The sequence below is a fragment of the Giraffa tippelskirchi genome, chromosome 4 (assembly GCF_054371585.1).
Source record: "Giraffa tippelskirchi isolate mGirTip1 chromosome 4, T2T-mGirTip1v1.2.pri, whole genome shotgun sequence".
NCBI lineage: Eukaryota > Metazoa > Chordata > Mammalia > Artiodactyla > Giraffidae > Giraffa > Giraffa tippelskirchi.
Window position 1 is genome coordinate 65649089 of NC_137278.1, and position 27059 is coordinate 65676147.

Genomic DNA, 27059 nt, shown 5'->3' on the forward strand with positions numbered 1-27059 from the left:
TAAAAACTTGGATACAGGACACCTGTTATCACAAAAATCAAGAATACTTAACTAGGTCTTTTGCAAAGAAAACATGCTTTGGGAAAACAGCAAAGGCTGAAAATTTACAAGAGAACTCCATGAGAGGTTTTACTCACCTCCACTGATCTAAAGAAGTAGCTCTTCCAGCTTAGGTATTAGCTCTTTTCTTATGGAATAATGGTTTACATTCCCAACAGTCTCAATAGAAAAAACCAGGACAACCATAAACGATATTCACAGAGCATTAATTAAGCCTTGATTATAATGCAGATAGTGGTATCGAGAACAACATAATTATGGAGCATCACATCACTGCATGTAAAAAAATATACGTTGGGCTTTAAAATTCTAAAGTATGCTTTTAAAATGAAAAGTTTACTATCTCAATAATAATATCAAATAATTTCCACTTGTCATGTCTATGTTTGTTTAGTAGTACTTAAAATCCTCCCATCTCAAAATAGTACTTCTACATGAGAAGTCATACGTTCATACAGCAAGACAAAATAACCACTCAATACTCTTCCAGGGAAACTCTGCCACTGTCAAGTCTCTGCTAAGGATGTGTCTGTCACAAGGGGAGCAAGGTCTCATCCCTTGCTCCAACAACATCACAGACAGTTGTTACTACTCTCATCCAAGGGATGCTCTTTACTGAGAGCCTGCACAGCAGGAGACCACCGAGTGACAGCATTTTCTTCACTGGCCTGATGCTTCTCGTTCTCTTGGATGAAGGTTCTGGTCAGACCAGAGCCAAAAGAGCTACAAAGAGCTTGACCTAACAGAATTCTGCACCTGGTTAAGTCAGAACAGCTAAACCTCTGGTGACATCAACACAGGATGAACTCTTACAACATAGTAAATCCAAAATGTCTGGATAATCCATGGAAACAATACTCCCAAACATTTCAATGCAATGTGATTTTATACAACCAGCACAACAATGAAGCCCAACTCTAAAATATTCTATATTTTAATGGCCCTCTATTACTGAAACTCAAAATGAGGCACATAAACCACACAATCTGCAGTAGATTCCATTTGTGTGGCCGGTCTACAGAAAATCAATTGCCGTTAACCTGGATTAATCAGAGATCTAAAAAATAAAAGCAGACACACCTTTGCTTTGAAACGCTGATCTTCCCTTCCAGTTAGCATATTGAAATTCCCCTTTCTACCTCTACATTCTAGAAGAGCCTAGGGGTGCAATCTGAAACTATCCCATTGGCCATCCCACACTGAACTGTAAAAGTGGCATTTAGACGGGAAATTCCTTGTGTACTACCCCAGACTAAATAGACAAGGATGCTGGAACGTCTCCTTCTAACAAGATAGAGCCACACAGGCCTTGGTGGTCTGCCCTTCTCCACCAGCTCCCCATCTGCAAAAAAAAAACGTGTATAAAAATATACATACATATAAACAAACAAACGCAGCCAGTTACTACCACAATCCCACTATTCATGATGGGAGACTTAACCCGTCTATCAAAACCAACCTGAATAACAATTTACCATCAATCGTAACACTCATTTACTAAATAATCCTTAATAAAGAATCCAAATATGTCATTGTATTTGAATACAGAAAAAGCAAACGACTAAAACAAAGCAAATACATGTTAAAGAAATCATTTACCATCCGTCAAAAACGTATGTAAATTCCTTTTAAAACAATCTACTGCATGTTAATATTTTTTCAAAATATCTCTGGGACATATGAACTAAAATATATCAATTGTTTCATTTCAAGAAATGGTTTCCTATAGGAAAAATTCATACTCAAGTGTTGATCAAAGACAGAGGTACTGTAATGCCGTAGCTGTAACGCTTCAATTAATAAACATCAACTTTCCACATATGATGAAATTGATGGAGACTTGGGTTGTGGTTTACGGATTACAGGTGATCCACAAAAAGACGCTGCGACTCCCAATCCAGACTGCACCATGGCCTCCGCACACCGCTGGGCCGGGTCCTCCCCGCAACCCCTCCCTACGGCGGCTCGGGTCCCTCTATTAGAGATTAGATTCCTGTCCGCAGACGCAGGCCGACTCCCTCTGCCTCGCATTAGCATTGCAAGACACCCCTTCATCCCAGAACGGCCAACAGGCGAGGCAGCCGGTCACCCCAAGAGAAGCCTCCCCTCCTCACAGCTAGATGACCTGATCCTCCTGACGCCCCATCCAGCTGAAGCAGCATGACAAGGTAGAAGCGGCTCCGGGTCTCAGCCAAGGGCAGCCCTGGGCCTGGGTGGGGCCGGGCGGGGGCCCCAGGCGCTCAGTGGCCGTGCCAAGCCCCGCCAGTGAGAAGCAGGAGAGGCTGCGATACTGCCGCATTGTGCTGCATCACGGCGAAGGCAACGGGAGCCATCCATCTTGCCAAAAAAAATCACATCCCTGTCCAGATAAACCCTACTGAATCCATTTTCCTCCTCCGCCGAAGCACAACCCCCCCCCCCACTCGCCCTCTCCTCACTCACTATCTCGCCCGGCTTTTGACTGGAAAAATAACGGGCACAGCTTGTGTACTCAGCCCCACAACACTCCCCCCGCCCCACCCCTATCTGACGGCAGGCACTTGGCATCTTTCCTATCACAAAAACAAAGGGAAGGCTCCCCGCAAAAGAGGGCCGCGGGCGTGGTGTGAGGGCTGATGACCAGAGGGGCTTCCAGCCCATCTCCCCAAAGTCAGGCCCGGAGGGTCCCCGCATTGGCACAAACCTGTTGAAGAGAGGGTGGCAGGAGCTGAAGGGCGGGCGAGGGGCAGCTCCGCGCCCCGAGGCGGCTCCCGCCCAGCCCGGGGAGAGCAGGGACCGCAGGGAGGGCGGGGGGCGGGAGCGAGGATGGGCGGGAGTGGGGGCGCCGGGCCGCCGCCTCCGGTTCAGCTGCAGCGCGGCGCAGCCGGGACCACGCCTGGCCGCATCCCCCGTACCGTTACGCTCAGAGCCCGGCCCTGTCAACGCCGCCTCCGCTAGCCACCAGCCGGGGCTAGAGGGAGGGCACCTGAAAATATACCCTTGCGTCTGCCCACTCCGCAACCACCCCCGCGCAGCGGCCCCCGGCTGGAGGGAAGAGGCGGCGAAGGGAGGAACGAGGAATCGGCCCCGATGCGTCCTAGGATGAGGCTGGGCGGCCGAGGTGCGCACCGAGGCTGTGCAGCCGCCTCACTGCGAAGCCCGCCGACCCCCGCCCCGCCCCGCCCCGCCCGCGTACTCAGAAGCACTGGGGACCCGGTTCCCCGCGCCGCCCCCGCCCGGGTTCTGCAGCTTCCCTGCCCCCACCCCGCTCCCCGGGCGCCGGGGAGCGGCGGGGCAGCGGCGTCCTCCCGGCCTGGGCCCGCGCCCCTCCTCCCGCCGCCCCAGAGCCAGCCCAGGAGGCAGCCCCAGTGAGTTGGCATCTTCCAGCCTCCGGCCCCCTACCTACCTCCCGCGGATAAGGGGGTGGGGGCGCCGGGGTCCCGTCCTCCTCCCGCTCCTCGGCGGCCGGGCGGGTGGGCCGGGAGGCGACTCCGCGGGGCTGTCCGCGGCTGGGGCCGGGGCTCACAGGACGGGACCGGTGGGCGCTGCTGCGCGGGGCTGCGCGCTCGCTCCGGGCGGAGAGGCGGCCGAGGGAGGGACTGGAGGAATCCGCAGCCTGCACGGCAACAGCTGCACTGATTCCGGGGGCTGGGCTGGAGCGCGGGGCGGGGGGAGGAGGGAAGGGAGCTGCAGGGAGGGGGCGAGGGGCGGGGAGAGGAGCGCGCGGACGCGGACAGGCGGGCGCCGGGCGCGCGCACAGACGCGCGCTCACTCGCTCTCTCCCGCACACCCTCCACCCTGTCCCTGCGCTCCTCCCTTCTCGGTGGCTCGCTAGCGCCGGACCTCCGCGCTCGTCCAGAGCCCCGCAGTCGCCCACCCGGCGCCTGTTCCGCGCGCGACCCGAACCTCGGGCGCGTCCACGCTCTCCCCGCGGAGCCTCTGCCCTGGCCCAGCGCCGACCTTGTCCCCTGCCGCCGGGACTGGCCTGGGCAGGGTGGGCACAGCCGCTGCGCTTTCCGAGCCAAGGGACGGTGGGGGCTTTGTCCCCACAACCGGCGAGGTCCAATTTCACGTTTCATTTGAGGCTAATTCGATTATCGCCATGGAAAGGGGCTGCCTAATTTTCTACGTGACTTGTGCAGCCTCTTTTTGCGCGCGACGTTAGCGTTTGGAAGGCGACGGAGAGAGCGTGTGGAGGGAGGCTTTGGAAAGTCGTTTGGTTGGTTTAGTTTTAGGTCTAGGTGGTGATGCCTTATAGGTTCTGCCCGGCCTGATGAAGAGCGATGGTGACCTCTCGGTGCGGAACCTGGGCGATGGAAGGAGGGCGGTTGTTGCTCGGCGAAGTCAAGATCTTCGTCCTTCATGAGTGATTTTTTCACCCTTTCCCTCGCGGTAGCTTTAATAGACCCCACAAGTGGTTCGTGTAACTCTTGCTTCCCTCGCCTAACGCCCCAACGCTCACTTTAGCCTGGTTCGGGTGCCCTTCCCGAGCCGCTCCCGGGGAGTGGGGGCGTCCCCGGTGCACTGGCGACCCCGCGATGGCGGGAGGGCTGAGTTCTCCCCCTACCCACATACCGTGAGACGGACACCGGACGTTTCCTTGAGATTTGGCAAGTGAGCGAGCCTGTTCTCAACCAGCTTGCTCACCCTGTCAATCCCTCAGGCTATGTAGAAATTCTGGAACCGCCACTATTGAGGAGAAAAGATGGTGTCATCACCAGGACCACAAATAGAAACGCTCTTCAGAAAACAGTCTGGAGAAAATGACTTTCTGCCTGCTCTGTAAGTGCCCAAGGCGGCGGTGTAAGCCTTCCGCGGGAAGAGGCCTTTCTCCGTTGTTTGTTTTTAAAGCCCTAAGGCTTTACACCTGAAGATATGACCCTCAAACCCTAAACTAAAAAAAAAAAATTTAATAAATAATAGCAATAATAATAGACCATGAGAGATCTATAAATCAACCAGGTCCACTGATTTGCGATCATGCTTATATCTCAAATCAGTGAACCTGGTAGATTTACTATATTTTTGTATGTAGTTTTAATGAATATTTAAAAATAAAACCAAACAAAATCATCCCAGCAAAGTGAAGATGATCCTTCCTTTCAGGCCTTCACCATATGTTTGAATGTTTGACCAAAGTTTATATTTGAACCGTATGAAAAAACAGTTGAGGAATACAAATAATTTAACATTTTTCTCACAAGGCTGATCACCACAGCCAAGTGAAATCTCAAAGGGCATATTTCTTTGTCCACTGTTTGTACATAGTAGGCATTTAAAAGGTACTCAAAAAATATTTGTTGAATTGAACAGAATCAACATGTCTGTGGCTGCCCTTATTAGGTAAGGCAAAATCCAACTAGAAATAAAAGTTGTTTCCCTTTCACTTATTTTGTGCCAGAGCCCCTAGCCTCCCCACCCCCACCACAATGTTAATGAAATACCAAAGAAAACAATGGCAGTACTGAGAAATGCCTGTTTAAATTCTTTCAGTGTTATTCTGAAATTGTGACTCTTAACTGTTTCCTTTATCTCAGATAACAGTATTCGAATAAATCTTCATTTGATGGATGAGTCACCTGCCCTACCCCAGTCTACTCCCCCTTACTTTTAAAATTTTTCCTTCAGAAAGTGAAGCCACACATATCTTTAGCAAGGTACTCCAGTGAAGTGGCAGCAAGTATTCAAAAAATGTGAAAGACAAGGATTCAAGAGTTTCGCTGTAAATACCCCACTAGCAATTTCAAATTCTTACCCTTTGATGGGGAAAAAAAAAAGCGTCACCCAGGAGAGCCCAGGGTTATCACTGACCAGGAGAAATGAACAAGTCCCCCATCCCAAAAAAGAGTCTAAATCTGGAAAGGTCATTGAAGAAGGCACATATCTCTGTAGAAGGACAGAACCGAGAAAAAGAAAAAACATTTAGGCAATAATAAAGATAACTCAAAAGGATTATTCTTAAGTATCTCAGATGCAGCTTTTCCCTCATTAGAATCAAGGTTGATTTAAAGGAACCTAAAACTCATCAGTGTCCTCTCTGTAACTTCCTACTCTCCATTTTCAAAACCTTGCGAGTATATATGGCTTTGTCTCCAGGCTTTATTTGTCTCCAATAAAGTGGAGATAATGCTTTATTTCAAATTTTTTGCAGATATATATAGTTACTTTAGCGTTCCATTCGAAATGTAGGGGGAAATCTTGTCAACCTACTTATTAATCACTATAGACTAGGTTATGATGCGGTAACACCCAGTTCCCAAATCTCAGTATAATATGCTAGTTACAAATCAACAAAAACTTTGTTGCTTATGCACAGTCAACTGTGGTTCCAAGAAACTCTCTGAGGAAGCTGTCTTCCAAATGTCAGCTCAGCATTCTGGAACACTTAGATGCTATGGTACCTTCATATCAGAAATACTTCTGCCCAGAAATGGCACAAGGTTTTCTCCACTTGCATTTCACATGACTTGCTTTGTCAGGTGACTACAACTAAAATCAAAGATTGATGAACAATAGTGATGTCTGCCACCACTTGTTTTATTTAGAAAAGAGGAAATGGTACTTTATTTACTTGATTATATTAGCCCAATTAATACCTGTATACCTACAAACTATTATGTATAAAATAAGCTACAAAGATATATTGTACAATACAGAGGATACAGACTATTTTAAAATATAAGAAAAAATTATTAAGATTATAAACTTTAAGTTGTATATATTTTACCACAATAAAAATTTAGAAAAAGAAAGCCCATCTTTTATTGTACTAATTAACACACTAAAATTTTATAATGAGGACACATTTTGAAAACTTGAAAAAAATATTTTCATTTCTAATATTCTTAAACTTGGCTTCCTTTTAACACTGAACTAGTCGGGGATGTCTCCTCATATTAGAAATGTTCCATCTGGTGATTTACACATATTTATTTTGCACTGAGGAAACCTACAGACTTACATATTTAAAGTATCATTACCATGAATGAATAGTTTCTGAGCACCAATAGCACATTTATTGCTCAGTAAAACAATTCATTCTTTCAATTATTCAAGAAATATGTATGCCTTAATCTGTTCTAGGCTGTGAAATAGAGCAGTGGGCAAAACAGTAAAAAAAATCACTGCCTTTATGGAGCTTCCATTGTAGAAGGAGGTATGATCAATAAACAAGTACAATATATGTATGATGATTAATCTGACTATATGGTAATATAAATGTTTAGAAATAATATTTATAACATGGTCAGAATAAATAGTCTCAGCTTTCTATATAGGATCTTCAAAATTTTCTGTTAACAATGGTAATGATCATGTGTGTGCGTGCTAAGTCACCTCAGTGGTGTCCCACTCTGCAACCCAATGAACTGCAGCCCACCAGTCTCCTCTGTCCATGGGATTCTCCAGGCAAGAATACTGGAGTAGGTTGCCATGCCCTCTTCCAGGGGATCTTCCTGACCTAGGGATGAAACCTGCCTCTTTTATGTTTCCCGCACTGGCAAGTGGGGTCTTTATCACTAGCACCACCTGGGAAGCCCAGTAAGTAGCAACTATAAAGTACTTTCCAGTTTTTGCAGTGTTTTAGCAAATAATATACTTTCTTGTCCTTTTGTCAGTTCTGTGAGATAGATATTAACCGCATTTTATAAATGAGAAAACTGAGACACAAATAATTTGAGTTTCTAAGTTTACACAACTACTAAGTGACAGTGATATCTGCTTAAAAGCTAGTACATCAGAGCCGTGTGCTTGAGCATTGCATATTAATTATTAAAAAGTAGTTCTCTTTTCCAGATGAAAAAAGTTCTAGAGATGGATGGTGATGATGGTTGCACAACAGTGTGACTGAACTGATGCCGTTGAACTGTACATTTGAAAATGGTTGAAGTGCTGATAAATGGATAAAGATGTGGTACATATATACAATGAACTATTACTCAGCCATGAAAAGGAATGAATTTGAGTCAGTGGTAGTGAGGTGGACGAACCTAGAGCCTGTTATACATAGTGAAGTAAGTCAGAAAGAGAAAAATAAATATTGTATACTAATTCATATGTATGGAATCTAGAAAAATAGTACCGATGCAGGGAAGGAATGATGCAGACATAGAAAATGGACTTGTAGACACAGTAGGGGAAGGAGAGGGTGGGACAAATGGGGAAAGTGGCATTGACATATATAAACTATCATGTATGAAAGAGATAGCTGGTGGGAAGTTGCTATATAACACAGGCACCCCAGCCTGGTGCTCTGTGATGACCTAGACGAGTAGGATGGGGGGAGGGGAGGGAGGCTCACAAGGGAGAGGATATATGTATAATTATGGTTGATTCGTGTTGTATGGCAGAAACCGACACAACATGGTAAAGCAATTTTCCTCCAATTAAAAAACGAAAAGCAGTGTTTTTAAAAATGTTTAAAATTAATTTTTAGTACTTTATAGAATCTTTTGTCCATTGACTGTTAGTCAATAAACAGATGAAAACATATCAAAAAATAAAATAAATAAAAATGGTTAAGATGGTAAATACTACGTATATATTACTACTTTTTTTTTTTTAAGTTCTTAAAGTAATTCTGAATTTAGACCTCTGGAATAGTAGATTAGATGTTCTCAATGATTCTTCACCTAACCCACATGTTGGATTACACTGTTTACTTGCTGTGTTGTATGCACACTGATACCTGTGGTACAACAAACCCACTCTGCTGGAAGACCATACTCTTCTATATCTGTGTATTTCAGTTCCCACCAGTTGTGTTGTATATTTACCAAGGCAGTTATATCTCTCCTCAAACTTCTTTATGCCAGTTATACTTATTATACCTACTAATTACATTTATTATAATTAAGCATTATATAAACCAATTAAATATGAGTATGAAAGAGTTCTTTCAGTGGAAACGAAGTTGTGCATTTTTGAAATGTCTGATGAAAGGCTAAAAATATTACCATCAGATTATGTGTGGTCAGTTCCGTTCAGTTCAGTCGCTCAGTCATGTCTGACACTTTGCGACCCCATGGACTGCAGCCCTCTAGGCTCCCCTGTCCATGGAATTTCCCAGGTAAGAATATTGGAGTGGGTTGCTCTGCCCTCCTCCAGGGGATTTTCCCTACCCAGGGATCAAACCCACGTTTCCTGCACTGGCAGCTGAATTCATTACCACTGCACCACCTATGACACCAAAAATATGAACAATAACAAAAATAGACAAAATTGATTTCATCAAAAATAGACAAAATGGAAACTTTTGTGCACCAAAAGATGTATCAAGAAATTGAATAAATCTACAGAATAGGAGAAAATATTTGCAAATCATACATCTGATAAGGATCTAGTATTCAGAATATATAAAAACCTTTCACAACTCAACAACAAAATGACAAACAACCCAATTAAACAATGGGCAAAAGAGTTGAATAGAATTTTCTTCAAAGAAGATACACAAATGATCAACAAGCCTGTGAAAATATGATCAATATTATTAGTCATAGGGAAATGTAACCACTAGGGTCGAAAATAGCTTTAATTAAAACAACAAAAAAAAGTAAAACAAAATGAAAGAGATGAAATTTGTGGTCACCAGAGATGTTGGAGGTGGGGGAGGTAGACGAAGATGATCAAAAGGTACAAATTTCCAGCTATAAAATAAATGATGTACAACATGATGACAACAGTTAACACTGCTCCAGGATGTGTGTGAAAGTTTTCGAGACAGTAAATCCTAAGAGTTCTCATCATAAGACAAAAAAAAATTTTAATTTTGTATCTTTAAGAGATGATGGATATTAACTAAACTTACTGTTTATGTAATCATTTCAGGATACATGTAAGTCAAGTCATTACGCTGTATACCTTAAACCTATACAGTGCTATATGTCAATTAGATCTCAACAAAACTAGGGGGAGGGAACAGAAAATAATTATTACTGGTGAGAATGTGGAGGAATTGGAATCCCATGCATTGTTGGTGGGAATGTAAAGTGGTACAGCTGCTGTGGGAAACAGTTTGGCTGTCCTTCAAAAAGTTAAACTAAATTCAGTCAGTTCAGTCGCTCAGTCGTGTCCGACTCTTTTCGACCCCATGAATTGCAGCACGCCAGGCCTCTCTGTCCATCACCAACTCCCGGAGTCTACCCAAACCCATGTCCATTGAGTTGGTGATGCCATCCAGCCATCTCATCCTCTGTCGTCCCCTTCTCCTCCCGCCCCCAATCCTACCCAGCATTAGGGTCTTTTCCAATGAGTCAACCCTTCGCATGAGGTGGCCAAAGTATTGGAGTTTCAGCTTCAACATCAGACCTTCCAATGAACACCCAGGATTGATCTCTTTTAGGATGGATTGATTGGATCTCCTTGCCGTCCAAGGGACTCTCAAGGGTCTTCTCCAACACCACAGTTCAAAAGCATCAATTCTGCGGCTCTCAGCTTTCTTCACCGTCCAACTCTCACATCCATACATGACCACTGGAAAAACCATAGCCTTGAATAGATGGACTTTTGTTGGCAAAGTAATGTCTCTGCTTTTAAATATGCTATCTAGGTTGGCCATAACCTTCCTTCCAAGGAGTAAGCGTCTTTTAATTTCATGGCTGCAGTCACCATCAGCAGTGATTCTGGAGCCCAAAAAAATAAAGTCTGACACTGTTTCCACTGTCTCCCCATCTATTTCCCATGAAGTGATGGGACCAGATGCCATGATCTTAGTTTTCTGAATGTTGAGCTTTAAGCCAACTTTTTCACTCTCCTCTTTCACTTTCATCAAGAGGCTCTTTAGTTCTTCACTTTCTGCAATAAGGGTGGTGTCATCCGCATATCTGAGGTTATTGATATTTCTCCCGGCAATCTTGATTCCAGCTTGTGTTTCTTCCAGCCCAGCGTTTCTCATGATGTACTCTGCATATAAGTTAAATAAGCAGGGTGACAATATACAGCCTTGACGTACTCCTTTTCCTACCATATGATAATTCCACTCCTAGCTATATTCCCGAAAGAAATGAAAACAGGTACTCAAACACCTGTATACAAATATTCATAGTAGCACTATTCACAATAGCCAAAAGGTGGAAACAATGCAAAAGTTCATCAATGGATGGATAAACTGTGTTGGATACATACAGTGGAATACTACTGAGCCATGAAAAGAATGAAACACTGATACATGCTACAGTGTTTCGGTACATTGTACACTTAGCATATGAACACTTAGCATAAAATGAAAAAAGCCAGGCCCAAAAGTCGTATATTTTATGATTCCACTTATATAAAATATTCAGAATGGGTAAATCCATACAGAGAGAAAACAGGTTGTGGTTACCAGGGCCTGGTGGAGGTGTGGGGATGAGAATGGGATATAACTGTTTAATGGGTATGGAGTTCTATTTTGGAGTCATGAAAATGTTTTAGAACTAGATAGAGGCAATAATTGCATAACAGTAAATATAATCAATATCACTGAAACGGTTGCTTTAAAATGGATACCTTTATATTATATGAATTTCATTCAATTTTAAAATGTAAATCAAAATTGAAAAAAAATTTTATTCCCCATTTAGCATCATTTTTAACAACCAACCAAACACTTGTCACATCAGGTGAATGGGCTTCTGCATATTCTTTAACACTTCCCTGCAAGCTCTTCTTGAAAAAGGGTTTATCACAGTTAACCTCTCAGATATAAACTAGTTATTCCACTTGCATATTTTCAGGCAGCTTGATTGTAATTATCCCACCACAGGAATATACAAGTGATTCTGAGTCCTTATTGTTGGAATAAAACTAGAAATTTTAGAAAAGAATTTCTTGGAATCTCCATTTGGTCAGTAGCAGCTGAGAATGAGGAGGGGAAGAGTGCAGAGTGCAAAGGCTCCACGTAACAAGCTGCACTTTTCTTCTTCTTCTCAACCTGCACTGGCCAGTACAATAGCCACCAGCCACACATGGCTAGTGAGCACTCACATTTTATGAAATTTGTATACATAGTAAAATCAGAGACTTAGTTTTTAAAAAGTGTGAAATATCTCTGTTTTGAAAATATCAGTTGTATCTTGTAATGATACTATCTTGGATATGTGCTGTGCTTAGTTGCTCAGTTGTGTCCAACTTTTTGCAACCCCATGGACCATAGCCCACCAAGCTCCTCTGTCCATGGGGATTCTCCAGGCAAGAATACTGGAATGGGTTGCCATGCCCTCCTCCAGGGGATCTTCCCAACCCAGGGATTGAACCCAGGTCTCCCACATTGCAGGCAGATTCTTTACCATCTGAGCCACCAGGGAAGTCCAAGAACACTGGTGTGGGTAGCCTATCCCTTCACCAGGGGAACTTCTGGACCCAGAAATTGAACTGGGATCTCCTTCATTGCAGGCGGATTCTTTACCAGCTGAGCTACCTGGGAAGCATCTCAGGTATAATGGGTTAAAAGTTTTTAAAATTCACCTTTTCTTTCTTATTTTTTTTCAAATATAACTATTGCAAAATTTTTAAATTATATATATGGCTCACATTATAATTCTATTGAGTAACTCTGTTCCAGACATTTTCAATAGGGACCTCAGTCCCTGGCATCCTGACTATTTCGGTTTGGGAAACTGAAGAAAAGCAACTAGAATTTGGAATATGCCACAAAACAAAGACTCCAAAGTGAGGTTGTTTCCAACTCCCAGGCTTCCCATAGTGCCTCCATCACAACGGCCTTGGTATTTGTGGGCAGCAAGCCATGATTCTTTTTGAAAGCAGAAGGTAGGCATGGCTAATGTTTTCATGACTGGTGTCATTCTTTTGGAAAGTCCAAAGATGACCTTGGCAATGACATCATGTCATTGCCTCAAGATAAACCACCCATCCACCCCAATTTGACATATTTTCCCAGCCTATGTAAAGGATTCCAGAAGTGGGCTAGATTTATGCCTAGAATCCATTCAAGAAATGGAAAAAATTCATAGGCTGATGGATGAGGATTCCTGGCTCGGGAAGTTCCCTTGAAGAAGGGATAGGCTACCCATTCCAGTGTTCTTGGGCTTCCCTGGTGGCTCAGATGGTAAAGAATCTGCCTGCAATGTGGGAGACCTGGGTTCAACCCCTGGGTTGGGAAGATCCCCTGGAGGAGGGCATGGCAAACCATTCCACTATTCTTGCCTGGAGAATCCCCATGGACAGAGGAGCTTGGCATGCTACAGTTCATGGGGTCGTAAAAAGTCAGACACGACTGAGCGACTGAACTGAACTCATGGGTGAAGAACGAAGAGAAACAGAGAGTAAAACCATTTCCTTCCAGAGGTCAGAGAAGTCTAACATGTAGCTAGTCTGAGAGGAAACTCTTTGGTCTGGATTGTGTGATTTGGATCTTGTCCCTGTAATCACAGTTCTGACATCTGGGCATCCTAATTTCCCATCCTCTGCCCTCAGATACTGGGTGAGTGGGGATGTGAGGTTACAGCACAAATGTTACATCTCATTCTCAGAACATGACAAAAACACTGTGGATTTGCCTTAGAGGCAGTGAAATTCTGCCCTTGCCTGCTCTTCATGGTGTGCAGACTGGTTCTGGGTTCTTTCTTTTACAAACATGTTGGAAATAAGAGTTCAATTTTAATAATAAACCTTCATTTAAGATTGAAATTGAGGCCCTTAAAAAAATCACAAAAAAGACTAAATTTTAGTTAATATGCATTTTCCTCAGATGAGATACAAGTTACAATAATTTTTTGTTATTGCTTTAACATTATTATTTTTACAATGTATTTATAGGCATGGGCTTCCCTGGTGGCTCAGCAGTAAAGTATCCACCTGCAATGCAGGAGACTTGCAGATGTGAATTTGATCCTTGGGTCAGGAAGGTCCCCTGGAGAAGGAAATAGCAATCCATTCCAGTACTCTTGCCTGAGAAATCCCATGGACAGAGGAGTCTGGCAGGCTGTAGTCCACTGGGTCACAAAAGAATCAGAGTCAACTTAGTAGCTGAACAACAACAACAACAATTTATAGGCCCTCTGCTAAGTACTTTACATGTATTTATTTAACTCTCACAACTAATCCATGTGGTGTGTACTATAATTGTCTCCATCTTATTGATGAAGAAACTGAAGCACGAAGAGGTTGGGTTAGTTGCCCGAGGTCTTACAACTAACAGGTGATGAAAACAGAATTCAAACCCAGGTCCATCTGACACCAAAGCTGTTTCCAAAAGTTTGAAAAGAGAAATAGGATCTTAGTCATTTTACTACAAGCTTTAAAAGCAAACATAATGATTTGAGATACGTGGTCAAAGTCATCTTTAAAAAAAAACCAACTGACATAGTTCTAATGAAATGTTAAAAAGATATTTTTCAGGCGAGGGCTGTAAGGATGTGTCTAAGTTTGAAAAAATGTGAAGCACCTGGATTCTTGTGCTTATGTTTCAAAGTTCACCCAACTTGAAAGTCATCCGTTCCTTAATAAGTGCTGCCAATGTGGAATAAGAAAAAAATACTTGAAACAGAAAACCCCCTTGTGTTTAGTGAACAGAGCTGTATTGTTGTTTGTTTTTTGGAGGGGACAGGAGATGGGGTAGAGGAAGGAGTGTTTGTTTTTATGAGGTCTGCTTTGAAAAGCTCTTCTGAAGCCTTCCCAGGAGCAGCCAGGCTGGATGCTGGGGTTTGATACGATACCTGCTGGGTCAGTATGGGCCCTTCTCAGCTGCAAGTAATTGACACTCAGGAGTCTCTCCAAAGAGGACCTGAGACCAAAACAAGCTGAGAAAAATCATATATTGGATTTCTAATTGCTGCAAGACTCTGGTAGGAACAAAAATATTTTGAGGTCTGAGTTTCTTATGGTGGTGGGCTAACTGAATTTGAGAACTGAGGATTTACCCAGCTGGTGGGAAGATTTATGTGGAGGGGTAGATTCTATGGGGAGATTATCCAAAAGCTTTCTCTAAATTATGTCTTGGTTATCGGCAGGTAGGTGCAACTGTCTCCCGTCGGTGAGAGAAGAATCAGAGCTGACTCCAGTCATAAATTCCTATTAATTTACCCTCCAACTGGATCTGAGAATTTGCTTAGACTGACCCTGTCCTGCTCCTTAACTGAATTCTCCCACATCCTCCAGAAAGGGTAAGGGTGTTGATGCTATAGTCAGGGGCCTTTCACACAATCACTGGCCACATCCCAGACAACTGAAGGCCTCTGGTTTCCGAGCATCTGTGTCAGAAACTGGACACATCAACGTGACTCATTTGAAAAGAAAACTCCAGGAACATATCAACTGCCAAAGTTTCATCTTTCCAATGACAAGCTTGCCATAGGGATTTATACTCCAGTACAAAGATGCAGCAATAAATTGGTAAATCATTCCTTAGTTCTTTCCTGGCCTCACTGAAAACTGAAAATCAACAAGATAAATATCTGGTTTTGTTTAAAATACTGTCACAGTCAGAGGCTTCTCTTTCAACTTTAGCTTTTTCTTTGCCAAGGCAATACATTCACATTTTAAAATAAACAAAATGGTATTGAAAGGTATAAAATGGTATTGAAATTCTGTCTCTCACTCTGTCCCCACTCACCTCACAGCCCCACCTCCATTTCCCGTAGGTAACCACTTTTAAAATGTCTATGTACTCTACGGATTTCCTGGGTGCTCCAGCAGCTAAGAGTCCATGCTGCCAATGCAGGAAGCATGGGTTCAATCCCCAGTCAGGGAACTAGATCCTGCATGCCTTAACTACAGATCCTGCAACTCAGACTCACTGCAGCCAAATAAATAAATAATTAAATTTCTATATATTCTAACAGGGCACCTCTCTCTCTAAAAGAGATACATGTCCAGCATCTCTTTGTGCTGTGTTTAGTCACTCAGTCACATCTGACTCTTTGCGACCCGGTGGACTGTAGTCCGCCAGGCTCCTCAGTCCATGGGAATTCTCCAAGCAAGAATACTAGAGTGGGTTGCCATGCCCTCCTCCAGGGGATCTTCCCAACTCAGGGATCAAACCCAGGTCTCCCACATTGCAGGCAGATTCTCTACCGTCTGAGCCACCAGGGAAGCCCAAGAATACTGGAGTGGGTAGACTATCCCTTCTCCAGGGTATCTTCCCTACCTAGGAATCAAACTGGGATCTCCTGCATTGCAGACAGATTCTTTACCAGCCAGAGGCCAGGGTCTCTTTAGGCGTGTATAAATAAGACTTGCCCAAGATTACAGCGTGGTTGTTCTGGGACCAGATTCCAGATCTCCTGATTCCCATCCTGAAGTTGTCCCTGATAGATCACACTGCTCAGGGCTCTGTGTGTGTGTGCATTGCTCCTCCAGGAGCATAAAACTCATTGGATCCAAAGTGAACGTGGTAAGAGCCAGTAGAGAGCTATGAAGCCCTGAGGAGATTCCTCTGAATAGGAAGATACTAGGTTAAGGGAAATCTGGCAAGGCTTCATCAGGAAGGTAGTGTTCATGGTTGGGTCTGGAAGAATGGGTAGGATTTCAACAGGTAGAACAGGTGAAGAAGGACATTCCAGGTGAAGAGATCAGCAAGAGCAAAGACCTGGATGTGGGAAAGCATCAGGTGTAAGTTTGAGTAGCCAAGAGACACATATATCTGGAGTATAAAATATAATTAGAAGATAAAAGTACTGTAGCTTGAATGAGATTATTGAGCACTTCACTTCAGATCAGTCACTCAGTTGTGTCCAACTCTTTGCGACCCCATAGACTGCAGCACACCAGGTGTCTCTGTTTATCACCAACTCCTGGAGCTTGCTCAAAGTCATGTCCATCGAGTCAGTGATGCCATCCAACCATCTCATCCTCTGTTGTCCCCTTCTCCTCCTGCCTTCAGTCTTTCTCAGCATCAGGGTCTTTTCAAATGAGTCAGTTCTTCACATCAGGTGGCCAAAGTGTTGGAGCTTCACCTTTAGCATCAGTCCTTCCAATGAATATTCAGGACTGATCTCCTTTAGGACTGGCTGGTTTGATCTCCTTGCAGTCCAAGGGACTCTCAAGAGTCTTCTCCAACACCACAGTTCAAAAGCATCAATTCTTTGGTGCTCATCTTTCTTTATGGTCCAACTCTCACATCCGTACATGACTACTGGAAAAACCATAGCTTTGACTAGACAGACTTTTGTCGACAAAGTAATGAGCCCCTTACACAAAGTATTATTCTGAGTGCTTTGTCAATGTGCTTTAATCTTCACAATGCTTTGAAACAGTTACCATTATTAGCTCCATTTTCCAGGTGGGAACACTCAAGGAAAGACAGGGTAGGTAACTGGCCTTAAATCACAATTCACGCAGCTAGTAAGTTTACATTCTAGAGAGTCTGGCTTTAAAAGAGTGTTAATATTTCTTCCTGTTACTGGGAAGTGAGACTGGACAAAAAAGTGGTTGTTTTAGAAAGGATATTGGAACACTTGTTGAAACAGATTTATTCTATCATGAATTGCAAAGAAAAGGAGGTAAATGTTTATTAAATATATACTATATCTTCAAAATATGACAGATTTATTTTATTTTTTAAATTAAATTTTTAATTGATTTAAAAGGAAAGATCTTAGGGAGCCAGCAATGCTACAGAAACACAAGATTAAAGGCTTACCTGGAGAAAGACCCTAGTACTGGCAGAGAGATTGGAGTGACTGTGAGCTTAAAGTCTGAGATCTAAAGAGAAAAGAGTAGACTAGCCAGTGGTTACCCTCCCAGCCCATGCTTGACCTCTGCTTGGGTTCATTCCAGGAGGAAAGAGAAGGGCAGGGAAGTAGGGTGCTTCTCAGCAAAGCTGGCTTCAACTCTGGTCATCTCACTACCCACCCCATTTAAGGAATTCCAGGTTAAGAGTTTAACAACATACAGCACCTAGTCCGTCATTCAGGAGAAGAGAACTCATTCCAGGTTCCCAGAAATCTCCTATCTCAGATCTGAGAGTGTCCAGGGCTACAGCGGAGCTCCTCTGGCCAACCAGCAGTCACTTGGTCTGTCCTGCAACCTTGACCCCATTTCCAGGAGGGGCTTTAGCCAGAGGGAGTACGGGGAGCCCAGCCCCCAAGCCTTTTGAGGTTCTATTAGACAGACAGGGAAAGAGGGACCTGGGAGGCACTGATTCTAGGAGGGAAACTGGTGGGGCCTTCAACCCTTCTGGCTGGACAGAGTGAAGGCTAGACACAAAGCAGAACCATTGTGTCTAGAGCATCTAGAATTGCTCCCCAGCCTGTCTCGGCTTCACCTGGATCTCGTCTGCTCCTGAGCTGCCCCTGTCGTGGCAAGTCCCTCTCTGGCCTCACCTCCGAGGACCCAACGTGAGTCAGGCGGACAAAGTTCATTGGTTCGTCAGCCATGGTACAGTCAGTCTGTTGCCTCTTCTTCATCAGCAGGGGTTTCTCTACATATGTCAGCCCAGTTTGTCCCCAAGTTCACTCATGTTCCCCTTTGGTTACAGGTTCACTCCTCTGCCTGAATCACGGAGGGCTCTTGCTCTGGCGCCTTGACCACTCACTCCTCACTTCCCTCGGGTGTAACAACATCCCAGGTTTACTCAGCTGGACGGGTTTAGGGAAAGTCAGGTTCTTGAGCCTTTAACCGAGCAGTGAAGGTCAGCATCTCAGATCCTGAGAGACCAGCAAGGTCAGAGAGCAGGGCAGAAGGGCAGGCAGGAGGTTATTTACGTCTTCCACAGACTTGGAATCCTATGCTACTCAGGCATCAGCATGTCTGAAGGCAGCTGGCGCCGGCGCCATTGGGTGCCTACCAGCGTGGAGGTCCCAGGCTCACTCCTTGGCCCTGTGGTGGAGCCGAGGGTGGGTGGGCAGAGCTAGATTTATTTTCTACATAATTTAAATGAGAAAACTAGGACCCTGAGAGGGTGCATTCATGCTAAGTCGCTTCAGTCATGTCCAACTCTGACCCTCATGTGCGACCCAAGGACTGTAGCCCACCAGGCTCCTCTGTCCATGGAATTCTCCAGGCAGGAACACTGGATTGGATTGCCACGCCCTCCTCCAGGAGATCTTCCCGACCCAGGGTTCAAACCTGCGTGTCTTGTGTCTCCTGCCTTGCAGATGGGTTCTTTACCACTAGCGCCACCTGGGAAGCCCCCGAGAGTGTGACTTACTCAGATTCTCAAAGTTGTCAAGGGGCAGAGAAAGCCTTTGAGGACCCCATGCACCAGCAAAAGCCAGTGCTCCTGTTCATCTAAACATAGCCCACAGAATGTTAGTACAGGGCCTAGAGGGGAATGGGCTTCTGGGGTGAGCCTGGCTTGGGAAATGCTCAGATGATCCAAAACAGACCTTAATATAACTGCAGATTTTCTCAGACGTCAATACACTACCATACTTCATAAGGTAGATGTCTCACATTTCTGAAGCTAATTTTATTATCATGTCCTCTTCTCCCACCACTCCCAAGCCCTTTGTTCAGTTCACATTCAGTGGAAATGGCCCTGGGAGGGCACTGACTAGTTTGGGAAAGCCTAGAGCATCCTGGAGAAAGGAAGGAAAGGTGTGTTTCCTGATCACCTGGGTCTGTGGCCTCTCTTCGTAGATACACAACACAGAAATACAAAGGGCACTTGAATCTTACTTCCTGAGAACTGCACAGAAAAGACCTTATCTAAACTTCCACATCTCAGAAACCCAGTATGTTTGGTTTTTTGTTTTTGTCTTTGTTTAATTGTTTGCTTAAGGGATCAAAATGGAAAAACTTGATATGATTTCTATGGTAGAAATCTCCCAATTCCTAGCCTAGTTTTTTCATACTCTGAAGTAAAGGTGTTTGGATGTCAGAAACAAAAAAAAATATGTAGATCATGCTGGACTGGGTTATCCCTGTGAACTTAATTTCCAATTAGCTAGTGGTTTAATATGTAATCCACTGTTGCTATCATATCACTACCTTCACCCTCTCCCTTCTGAAAATCCTCATAAAGCATAAAACTTACACACGGCATGACTGAATTAAGCAAAACCTTAGGCATTAAGAAAGGATTCTGTAAATCTTAAACACTGTGAAAATAATACTCTTTGACTGGCTACACATTCTACCTGTCAAAGGACACTTTTGTAGGCAACTGTTACTACATTTGGTAAGTTGGGTGGAGTTTCCTTTTCAATTGTGGTAGTATTTTAAGAATTTGGGGAAGGATTATTGGAATGACCAAAATGCTATTGATGATGGTTTTATTACCCAATGTGCATGAATGCTAAATTGCTTCAGTCGTGTCTGACTCTTGTGACCCTATGGACCATAGTCTGCCAGGCTCCTCAGTCCATGGGATTCTCCAGGCAAGAATATTGGAGTGGGTTGTCATTTCCTCCTCCAGAAGATCTTCCCGACTGAGGGATTGAACCCACGTCTCTTATGTCTCCTGCTTGGCAGGCAGATTCTTTATCAGTGAGCCACCTAGGAAGCCCCAAGACAGAACTGAGTGTTTTTTTTGTCTTAAGAAATTTTTTGTAATAAGTAGTTTACTGCTGCTGCTGCTATTGCCACTAAAACTTAATTTTCATCACTCAAAGCTGTGAAGTCTAGGCTCCCTCTTTTACCAACTACATTATGACTAGAAGGTGGGATATTGAGGCTTATCATCAGTTCATTTATTATTCTTAGTCTATATAAGAAGAGGAGCCCAGAGGAAAATTCAAATTAAAAAAAAATGTGTTCATTCATAATCTTTCTTAGGCCAAAGTGAATAGTATATAGTAAAGCAAATGCTAGTGAAGCAGTTTGGAAAATAGAACAGGAACACTGAGGATAATGCTAATTGCAACAGAATACAGATCCATCCCTAACCTAATTAATTACCACTATACATATCTTCTTTCTCTCAGACACCATATAACGTGTACATATGCATTGGAATGTTTCTCAAGTATAGGCTATTGGGATCCACAACCCAAGAAACATACCAGCCTAGTAAAAAAAAAAAAAGTCCTCATTTTAGGAATCACAAGAATTGGAACTCTGTACAATTCTAATTGTACTGGATAGACAGAGTGCCTGATGAACTATGGACAGAGGTTCGTGATCTTGTGCAGGAGACAGGGATCAAGAAAATCCCCATGGAAAAGAAATGCAAAAAAGCAAAATGGTGGTCTGAGGAGGCCTTACAGATAGCTGGGAAGAGAAGAGAAGCGAAAAGCAAAGGAGAAAAGGAAAGATATTCCCATCTGAATGCAGAGTTCCAAAGAATAGCAAGGAGAGATAAGAAAGCCTTCCTCAGCGATCAGTGCAAAGAAATAGAGGAAAACAACAGATTGGGAAAGACTAGAGACCTCTTCAAGAAAATTAGAGATACCAAAGGAACATTTCATGCAAAGATAGGCTCGATAAAGGACAGAAATGATATGGACCTAACAGAAGCAGAAGATATTAAGAAGAGGTGGCAAGAATACACAGAAGAACTGTACAAAAAAGATCTTCACAACCCAGATAATCACGATGGTGTGATCACTCACCTAGAGCCAGACATCCTGGAATGTGAAGTCAAGTGGGCCTTAGAAAGCATCACTACGAACAAAGCTAGTGGAGGTGATGGAATTCCAGTTGAGCTATTTCAAATCCTCAAAGGTGATGCTGTGAAAGTGCTGCACTCGATATGCCAGCAAATTTGGAAAATTCAGCAGTGGTCACAGGACTGGAAAAGGTCAGTTTTCGTTCCAATCCCAAAGAAAGGCAATGCCAAAGAATGCTCAAACTACCGCACAATTGCACTCATCTCACATGCTAGTAAAGTAATGCTCAAAATTCTCCAAGCCAGGCTTCAGCAATACGTGAACCGTGAACTTCCAGATGTTCAAGCTGGTTTTAGAAAAGGCAGAGGAACCAGAGATCAAATTGCCAACATCCGCTGGATCATCGAAAAAGCAAGAGAGTTCCAGAAAAACATCTATTTCTGCTTTATTGACTATGCCAAAGCCTTTGACTGTGTGGATCACAATAAACTGTGGAAAATTCTGAAAAAGATGGGAATACCAGACCATCTGACCTGTCTCTTGAGAAACCTGTATGCAGGTCAGGAAGCAACAGTTAAAATGGGACATGGAACAACAGATGGGTTCCAAATAGGAAAAGGAGTACGTCAAGGCTGTATATTGTCACCCTGCTTATTTAACTTCTATGCAGAGTACATCATGAGAAACACTGGGCTGGAAGAAACACAAGCTGGAATCAAGATTGCCGGGAGAAATATCAATAACCTCAGATATGCGGATGACACCACCCTTATGGCAGAAAGTGAAGAAGAACTAAAAAGCCTCTTGATGAAGGTGAAGGAGGAGAGTGAAAAAGTTGGCTTAAAGCTCAACATTCAGAAAACTAAGATCATGGCATCTGGTCCCATCACTTCATGGGAAATAGATGGGGAGACAGTGGAAACAGTGTCAGACTTTATTTTTTTGGGCTCCAGAATCACTGCTGATGGTGACTGCAGCCATGAAATTAAAAGACGCTTACTCCTTGGAAGGAAGGTTATGGCCAACCTAGATAGCATATTTAAAAGCAGAGACATCACTTTGCCAACAAAAGTCCATCTATTCAAGGCTATGGTTTTTCCAGTGGTCATGTATGGATGTGAGAGTTGGACGGTGAAGAAAGCTGAGCGCCGAAGAATTGATGCTTTTGAACTGTGGTGTTGGAGAAGACTCTTGAGAGTCCCTTGGACTGCAAGGAGATGCAATCAATCCATCCTAAAAGAGATCAATCCTGGGTGTTCATTGGAAGGACTGATGTTGAAGCTGAAACTCCAATACTTTGGCCACCTCATGCGAAGGGTTGACTCATTGGAAAAGACCCTAATGCTGGGTAGGATTGGGAGCGGGAGGAGAAGGGGACGACAGAGGATAAGATGGTTGGATGGCATCACCGACTTGACGGACATGGGTTTGGGTGGATTCCGGGAGTTGGTGATGGACAGGGAGGCCTGGCGTGCTGCAATTCATGGGGTCGCAAAGAGTCGGACACGACTGAGCGACTGAACTGAACTGACAATTCTAATGATTTCTTGTTATGGAGGTGGGTAGGCTGTTTTCAAGATATTAGATGAAAGGAAACTTTACATGTCATCCTGAATTGTAACCTTGACACTACCCTCCCTGTGAGCTCAAACAAATGACTTTATCTTTCTCTTGTGCCTGTTTTGTTTTTTAATCTCCCAATTTCTCTTCTTGTTCTTTTGTATCCAGAGGTACATGTCATCTGAAGCCTTCGGCACTTTGCATGGTAAATCAGGAACAAATCCAGGAGAGAGAATGAGACGGAGAGACCAGTACCTGGTTTCTGCATGAACTTTGTGCTAGGTTTGATGACCCTATGGTAATGAATGATGTTTCATATACTGCCCTATGTCTTATCCATTTATACATTTTCTCTTGACTCTTGGAAAACTGAAGTCTCTGTGGAACATTCCATGAATGATCATCAGCATTACATTCTACTAAAATAACTGAGACCTATTTATAAACCACAGGAAATTGTTCTTGCTCAGGATACAGTCTGAACAAATAATTTAGAAAATGGAAAACAGTCATGCATATGTTTTCTTCATCTACTATTTTCCAAGCTGGCCCTGAGCGTTCCTATCCCTGCACCTTTGCTCGTGCTGTTCTCACAGCTTAGAATACCCTCCCCACTTTTCCTCCTCTTCTCCTTTAAGGGTCAGATGCCACTTTTGAGGGGGTACCTTTTTGACATGGCCCCTCACCTCCATAACCCTGAGATCTCTTCTTTTTTCCTTGCACCTGTGATTCACTTCTAGACCCTAACACCTAGCACTTACGTGCTATCCTAGAGTGTTCTCTCCTTTTTGCCATTAGAGAAAATGGGAATTTCCAGAGAGACTATAAACTCTTGGAGGAGAGAGTTCTACATGAATAACTAAGATAGCGTCTGACACAGAGCTGAGAACATAGACGATACTTAGTGTTCTTGGTGTCAAGTGGTGCTTTTCAGGTGAAAGAGGGTATCAGAGGGCAGACAGACTGAAACCACGATCACAGACAACTAGCCAATCTGATCACATGGACCACAGCCTTGTCTAACTCAATGAAACTAAGCCATGCTATGTGGGGCCGCCCAAGATGGACGGGTCATGGTGGAGAGGTCTGACAGAATGTGGTCCACTGGAGAAAGGAATGGCAAACCACTTCAGTATTCTTGCCTTGAGAACCCCATGAACATAAAAAGCAGAGACATTATTTTGCCAACAAAGGTCCGTCTAGTCAAGGTTATGGTTTTTCCAGTGGTCATGCATGGATGTGAGAGTTGGACTGTGAAAAAAGCTGAGCGCCGAAGAATTGATGCTTTTAAACTGTGGTGTTGGAGAAAACTCTTGAGAGTCCCTTGGACTGCAAGGAGATCCAGCCAGTCCATCCTAAAGGAGATCAGTCCTGGGTGGTCACTGGAAGGACTGATGTTGAAGCTGAAACTCCAGTACTTTGGCCACCTCATGTGAAGAGTTGACTCATTGGAAAAGACCCTGATGCTGGGAAGGATTGGGGGCAGGAGGAGAAGGGGATGACAGAGGGTGAGATGGCTGGATGGCATCACCGACTTGATGGACATGGGTTTGGGTAGACTCCGGGAGTTGGTGGTGGACAGGGAGGCCTGGCGTGCGATTCATGGGGTCGCAAAGAGTCGGACATGACTGAGCGACTGAACTGAACTGAACTGATTGAAAGCCAAATGAAAGAAAATCACAGATACTCAATGTGCAAAACAGACTCAGGTTGACCTACTGTGGTAGAAGTGGAGGTAAAAGTGGGTACTTTGGCATCCAGTCTGCTGACTCCACTCTCCCCCTCCTCCAAGCAAGCTCTGGAGCACCCCTAGGGTGCAGCCTCCCTCTGCCCCCTGCCCTGTTGGTGCCTTCTGTTCTCAGGCTGCCATGCTGGAAACTTTGCCTTCCTTGGAACCCAAGCTTCCTCCATTCCATTCTCTCCAGGCTTATGCATGACTGTCTCTTGGCTGAGCTGTTAAAGTTCTTGAGTGTGTGCTAATGTTCCTCACCCTTCTCAAAGAAAGTGCATTTTCACCGAGTTTTTCTAAAGAGAACACCTTGACTTGACTCACAGATCCCCAACCAGTTAGTTGGAGAACTCAGTGAAGCTGATCACAGGGCAGTCCTTCTGGCCGTATTCCCCGCTTCCTGCTGTCCCAGCAGATTCCAATAGGAATGCCTGCAGGATCAAAATTCTGGAGTTCCTTTTGAGACAAACTTCCTGTCAACACTGACATACTCGTCCCCATAAGCAAACATTTCCTTTCTCCTTCATACTCTCAGTTAATGGCCAGGAAAGAGAGGAAACAAATATTCTGGTAGAACTTTTGATGGCACAAGACGCATCACATTCAGAGCAGTAGGAACAGAATGGAGAGTGGCTGTACCATCCACCCTTTGATCCTGGTATCACTCCAACACACCCCACCCCAGCGCCATGTGGACATCTCCAACACTGACAACCTTGGCTGCTTCCCACTGGGGCTTTCTGCTTCCATTCCTGCTCCTCCTTTGATTTGATTATTGGAGCAACAATGGGTTTATCCTTGAGTTTACATCCTGCTGATCCCCTTTTCTGTGGGGATCCAGTTTTCACTCCAGACCCTAATGCAGGCCCTGGTGCTTTTAACTATTGTTCACTGACCAGTGATTCTTCCAAGTCCACCTGATCCTGTTTCAAGACACCAGGCCCTGACAGTCACAGCTGGTGAGCCATGTATGCCAGCTCAAACCTGGGACTGTTTTCCAAGAAACCTTGCCTGGCTCTGAACTGTTTGTCCTACAAGCCCACTTCCATTCAGTTTCAAACCCTTGAGGTAGCAAACCCAACCTCAGTAGACTCCTGACTTGACTTTGTATGTGTTCTTCCAGTTATCTGACTTGGACTTCTCTCTACAATTGTTAGCCTGGTCCACCTGTGTCCTCTCTGTATCATCTAGAGACTTTTGCCTGACTCACTCCCAGTACCAGCCCCACTACAAGAAGTCACAGTCCCACCACCACCGCCATTGTAGGACTCCTGGGGAGGATAAGCCAGTCAGGGAAATCATTTTACGGAGAGGAACTTTTTGATTTTCTTTAATTCACCATGTAGGTCAGGAGATTATTCTCAGAAGGAAATATAAAATAGGGGATGTAAATCTGGAGTCTTGGTCTAGTCAAGAAGTAGGTACAAATATTTTATAAAGAAAAAGTGATTTAATCTCTCTCCTATCATTCTGCCAGATGGAATGAAGTCCTCTGGGAATATTGTGAGGGAACCATTTATCAGGAGGATAGTAAAGGACTTAGGATTACTTTGTTATCCACCTTCTGTAAGCAAGCACTTCTTTTTGCTTTTGTACTTTTTTATGAAGAAAAAAAAAGTGTTGGGTTGAACTCCATGTGCTTTCTTATGTAATAAAAATGACAAGCAAAGAGCATGTCTTGGTTTGTCTTGGACTCGGCAGTCTGCCGGCATTATCACAAGTGCTGGGAGGTGGAGGCTCTATGCGCCTTGAGGATTATCATGCAATTTCTTTCTAAGTGTTAAGCCTCTTTCTATGCAGAAGCGGCCCATCTCAGGATGGACCATTATGATCCCTAGTCCCTTGTTGATGTTTCAGCAAGGGTTCAATAATTCTACAGGGTTTTATTTAAGTGTACTCAATTAAGGTAAGATTTCCAAAACCGGTTTTCCTTCTGATTATGGGTACCTCATAGCCCAAATGGGTCCCTTTTATTCATCCATAAAAATCATGACAGTTGAGCCCATATCATCTGAAAGACATCTTCTAGCTCTGAAATTTCCCAAGTGTGCATTCTCAGTAGTGTTCAACTTTCCAACCCCATGGACTGTAGCCTGCTAGGCTCCTCCATCCATGGGATTATCCCAGCAAGAAAACTGGAGTGGGTTGCCATTTCCTCCTACAGGAGGTCTTCCTGACTCAGGGATCGAACCTGCGTCTCCTGCAGCTCCTGCATTAGCAGGCAGATTCTTTACCACTGAACAACTTTGTAATAAATCCTAGTTGGCATCTAGGCACTAATTGGAAATCTGTAAACCAGTTAATAT

The 27059-nt window shown here is 44.0% G+C and overlaps 1 protein-coding gene and 1 long non-coding RNA gene across 3 annotated transcripts in view; one reads left to right on the forward strand and one right to left on the reverse strand.

The window, feature by feature from the left end:
• The window catches only part of SPTBN1 (spectrin beta, non-erythrocytic 1), a 206786-nt gene extending 203110 nt beyond the window's left edge, over nt 1–3676 (reverse strand). Inside the window, exon 1 of one of the 2 annotated variants that reach the window (XM_081589621.1) lies at nt 3446–3676. The gene's annotated coding sequence lies outside the window, so the exon portion shown is untranslated. Of the gene's footprint in view, nt 1–2743; nt 3216–3445 lie in introns of those variants that run through there. The other variant, XM_081589622.1, reaches the window with a different exon arrangement.
• On the forward strand, nt 3302–26422 carry LOC145545335 (uncharacterized). Its single transcript, XR_014082010.1, has 3 exons — nt 3302–3407; nt 14985–15137; nt 23193–26422. It is a non-coding gene; the product is annotated as an uncharacterized LOC145545335 (long non-coding RNA).
• Nucleotides 26423–27059: the final 637 nt, after the last annotated feature.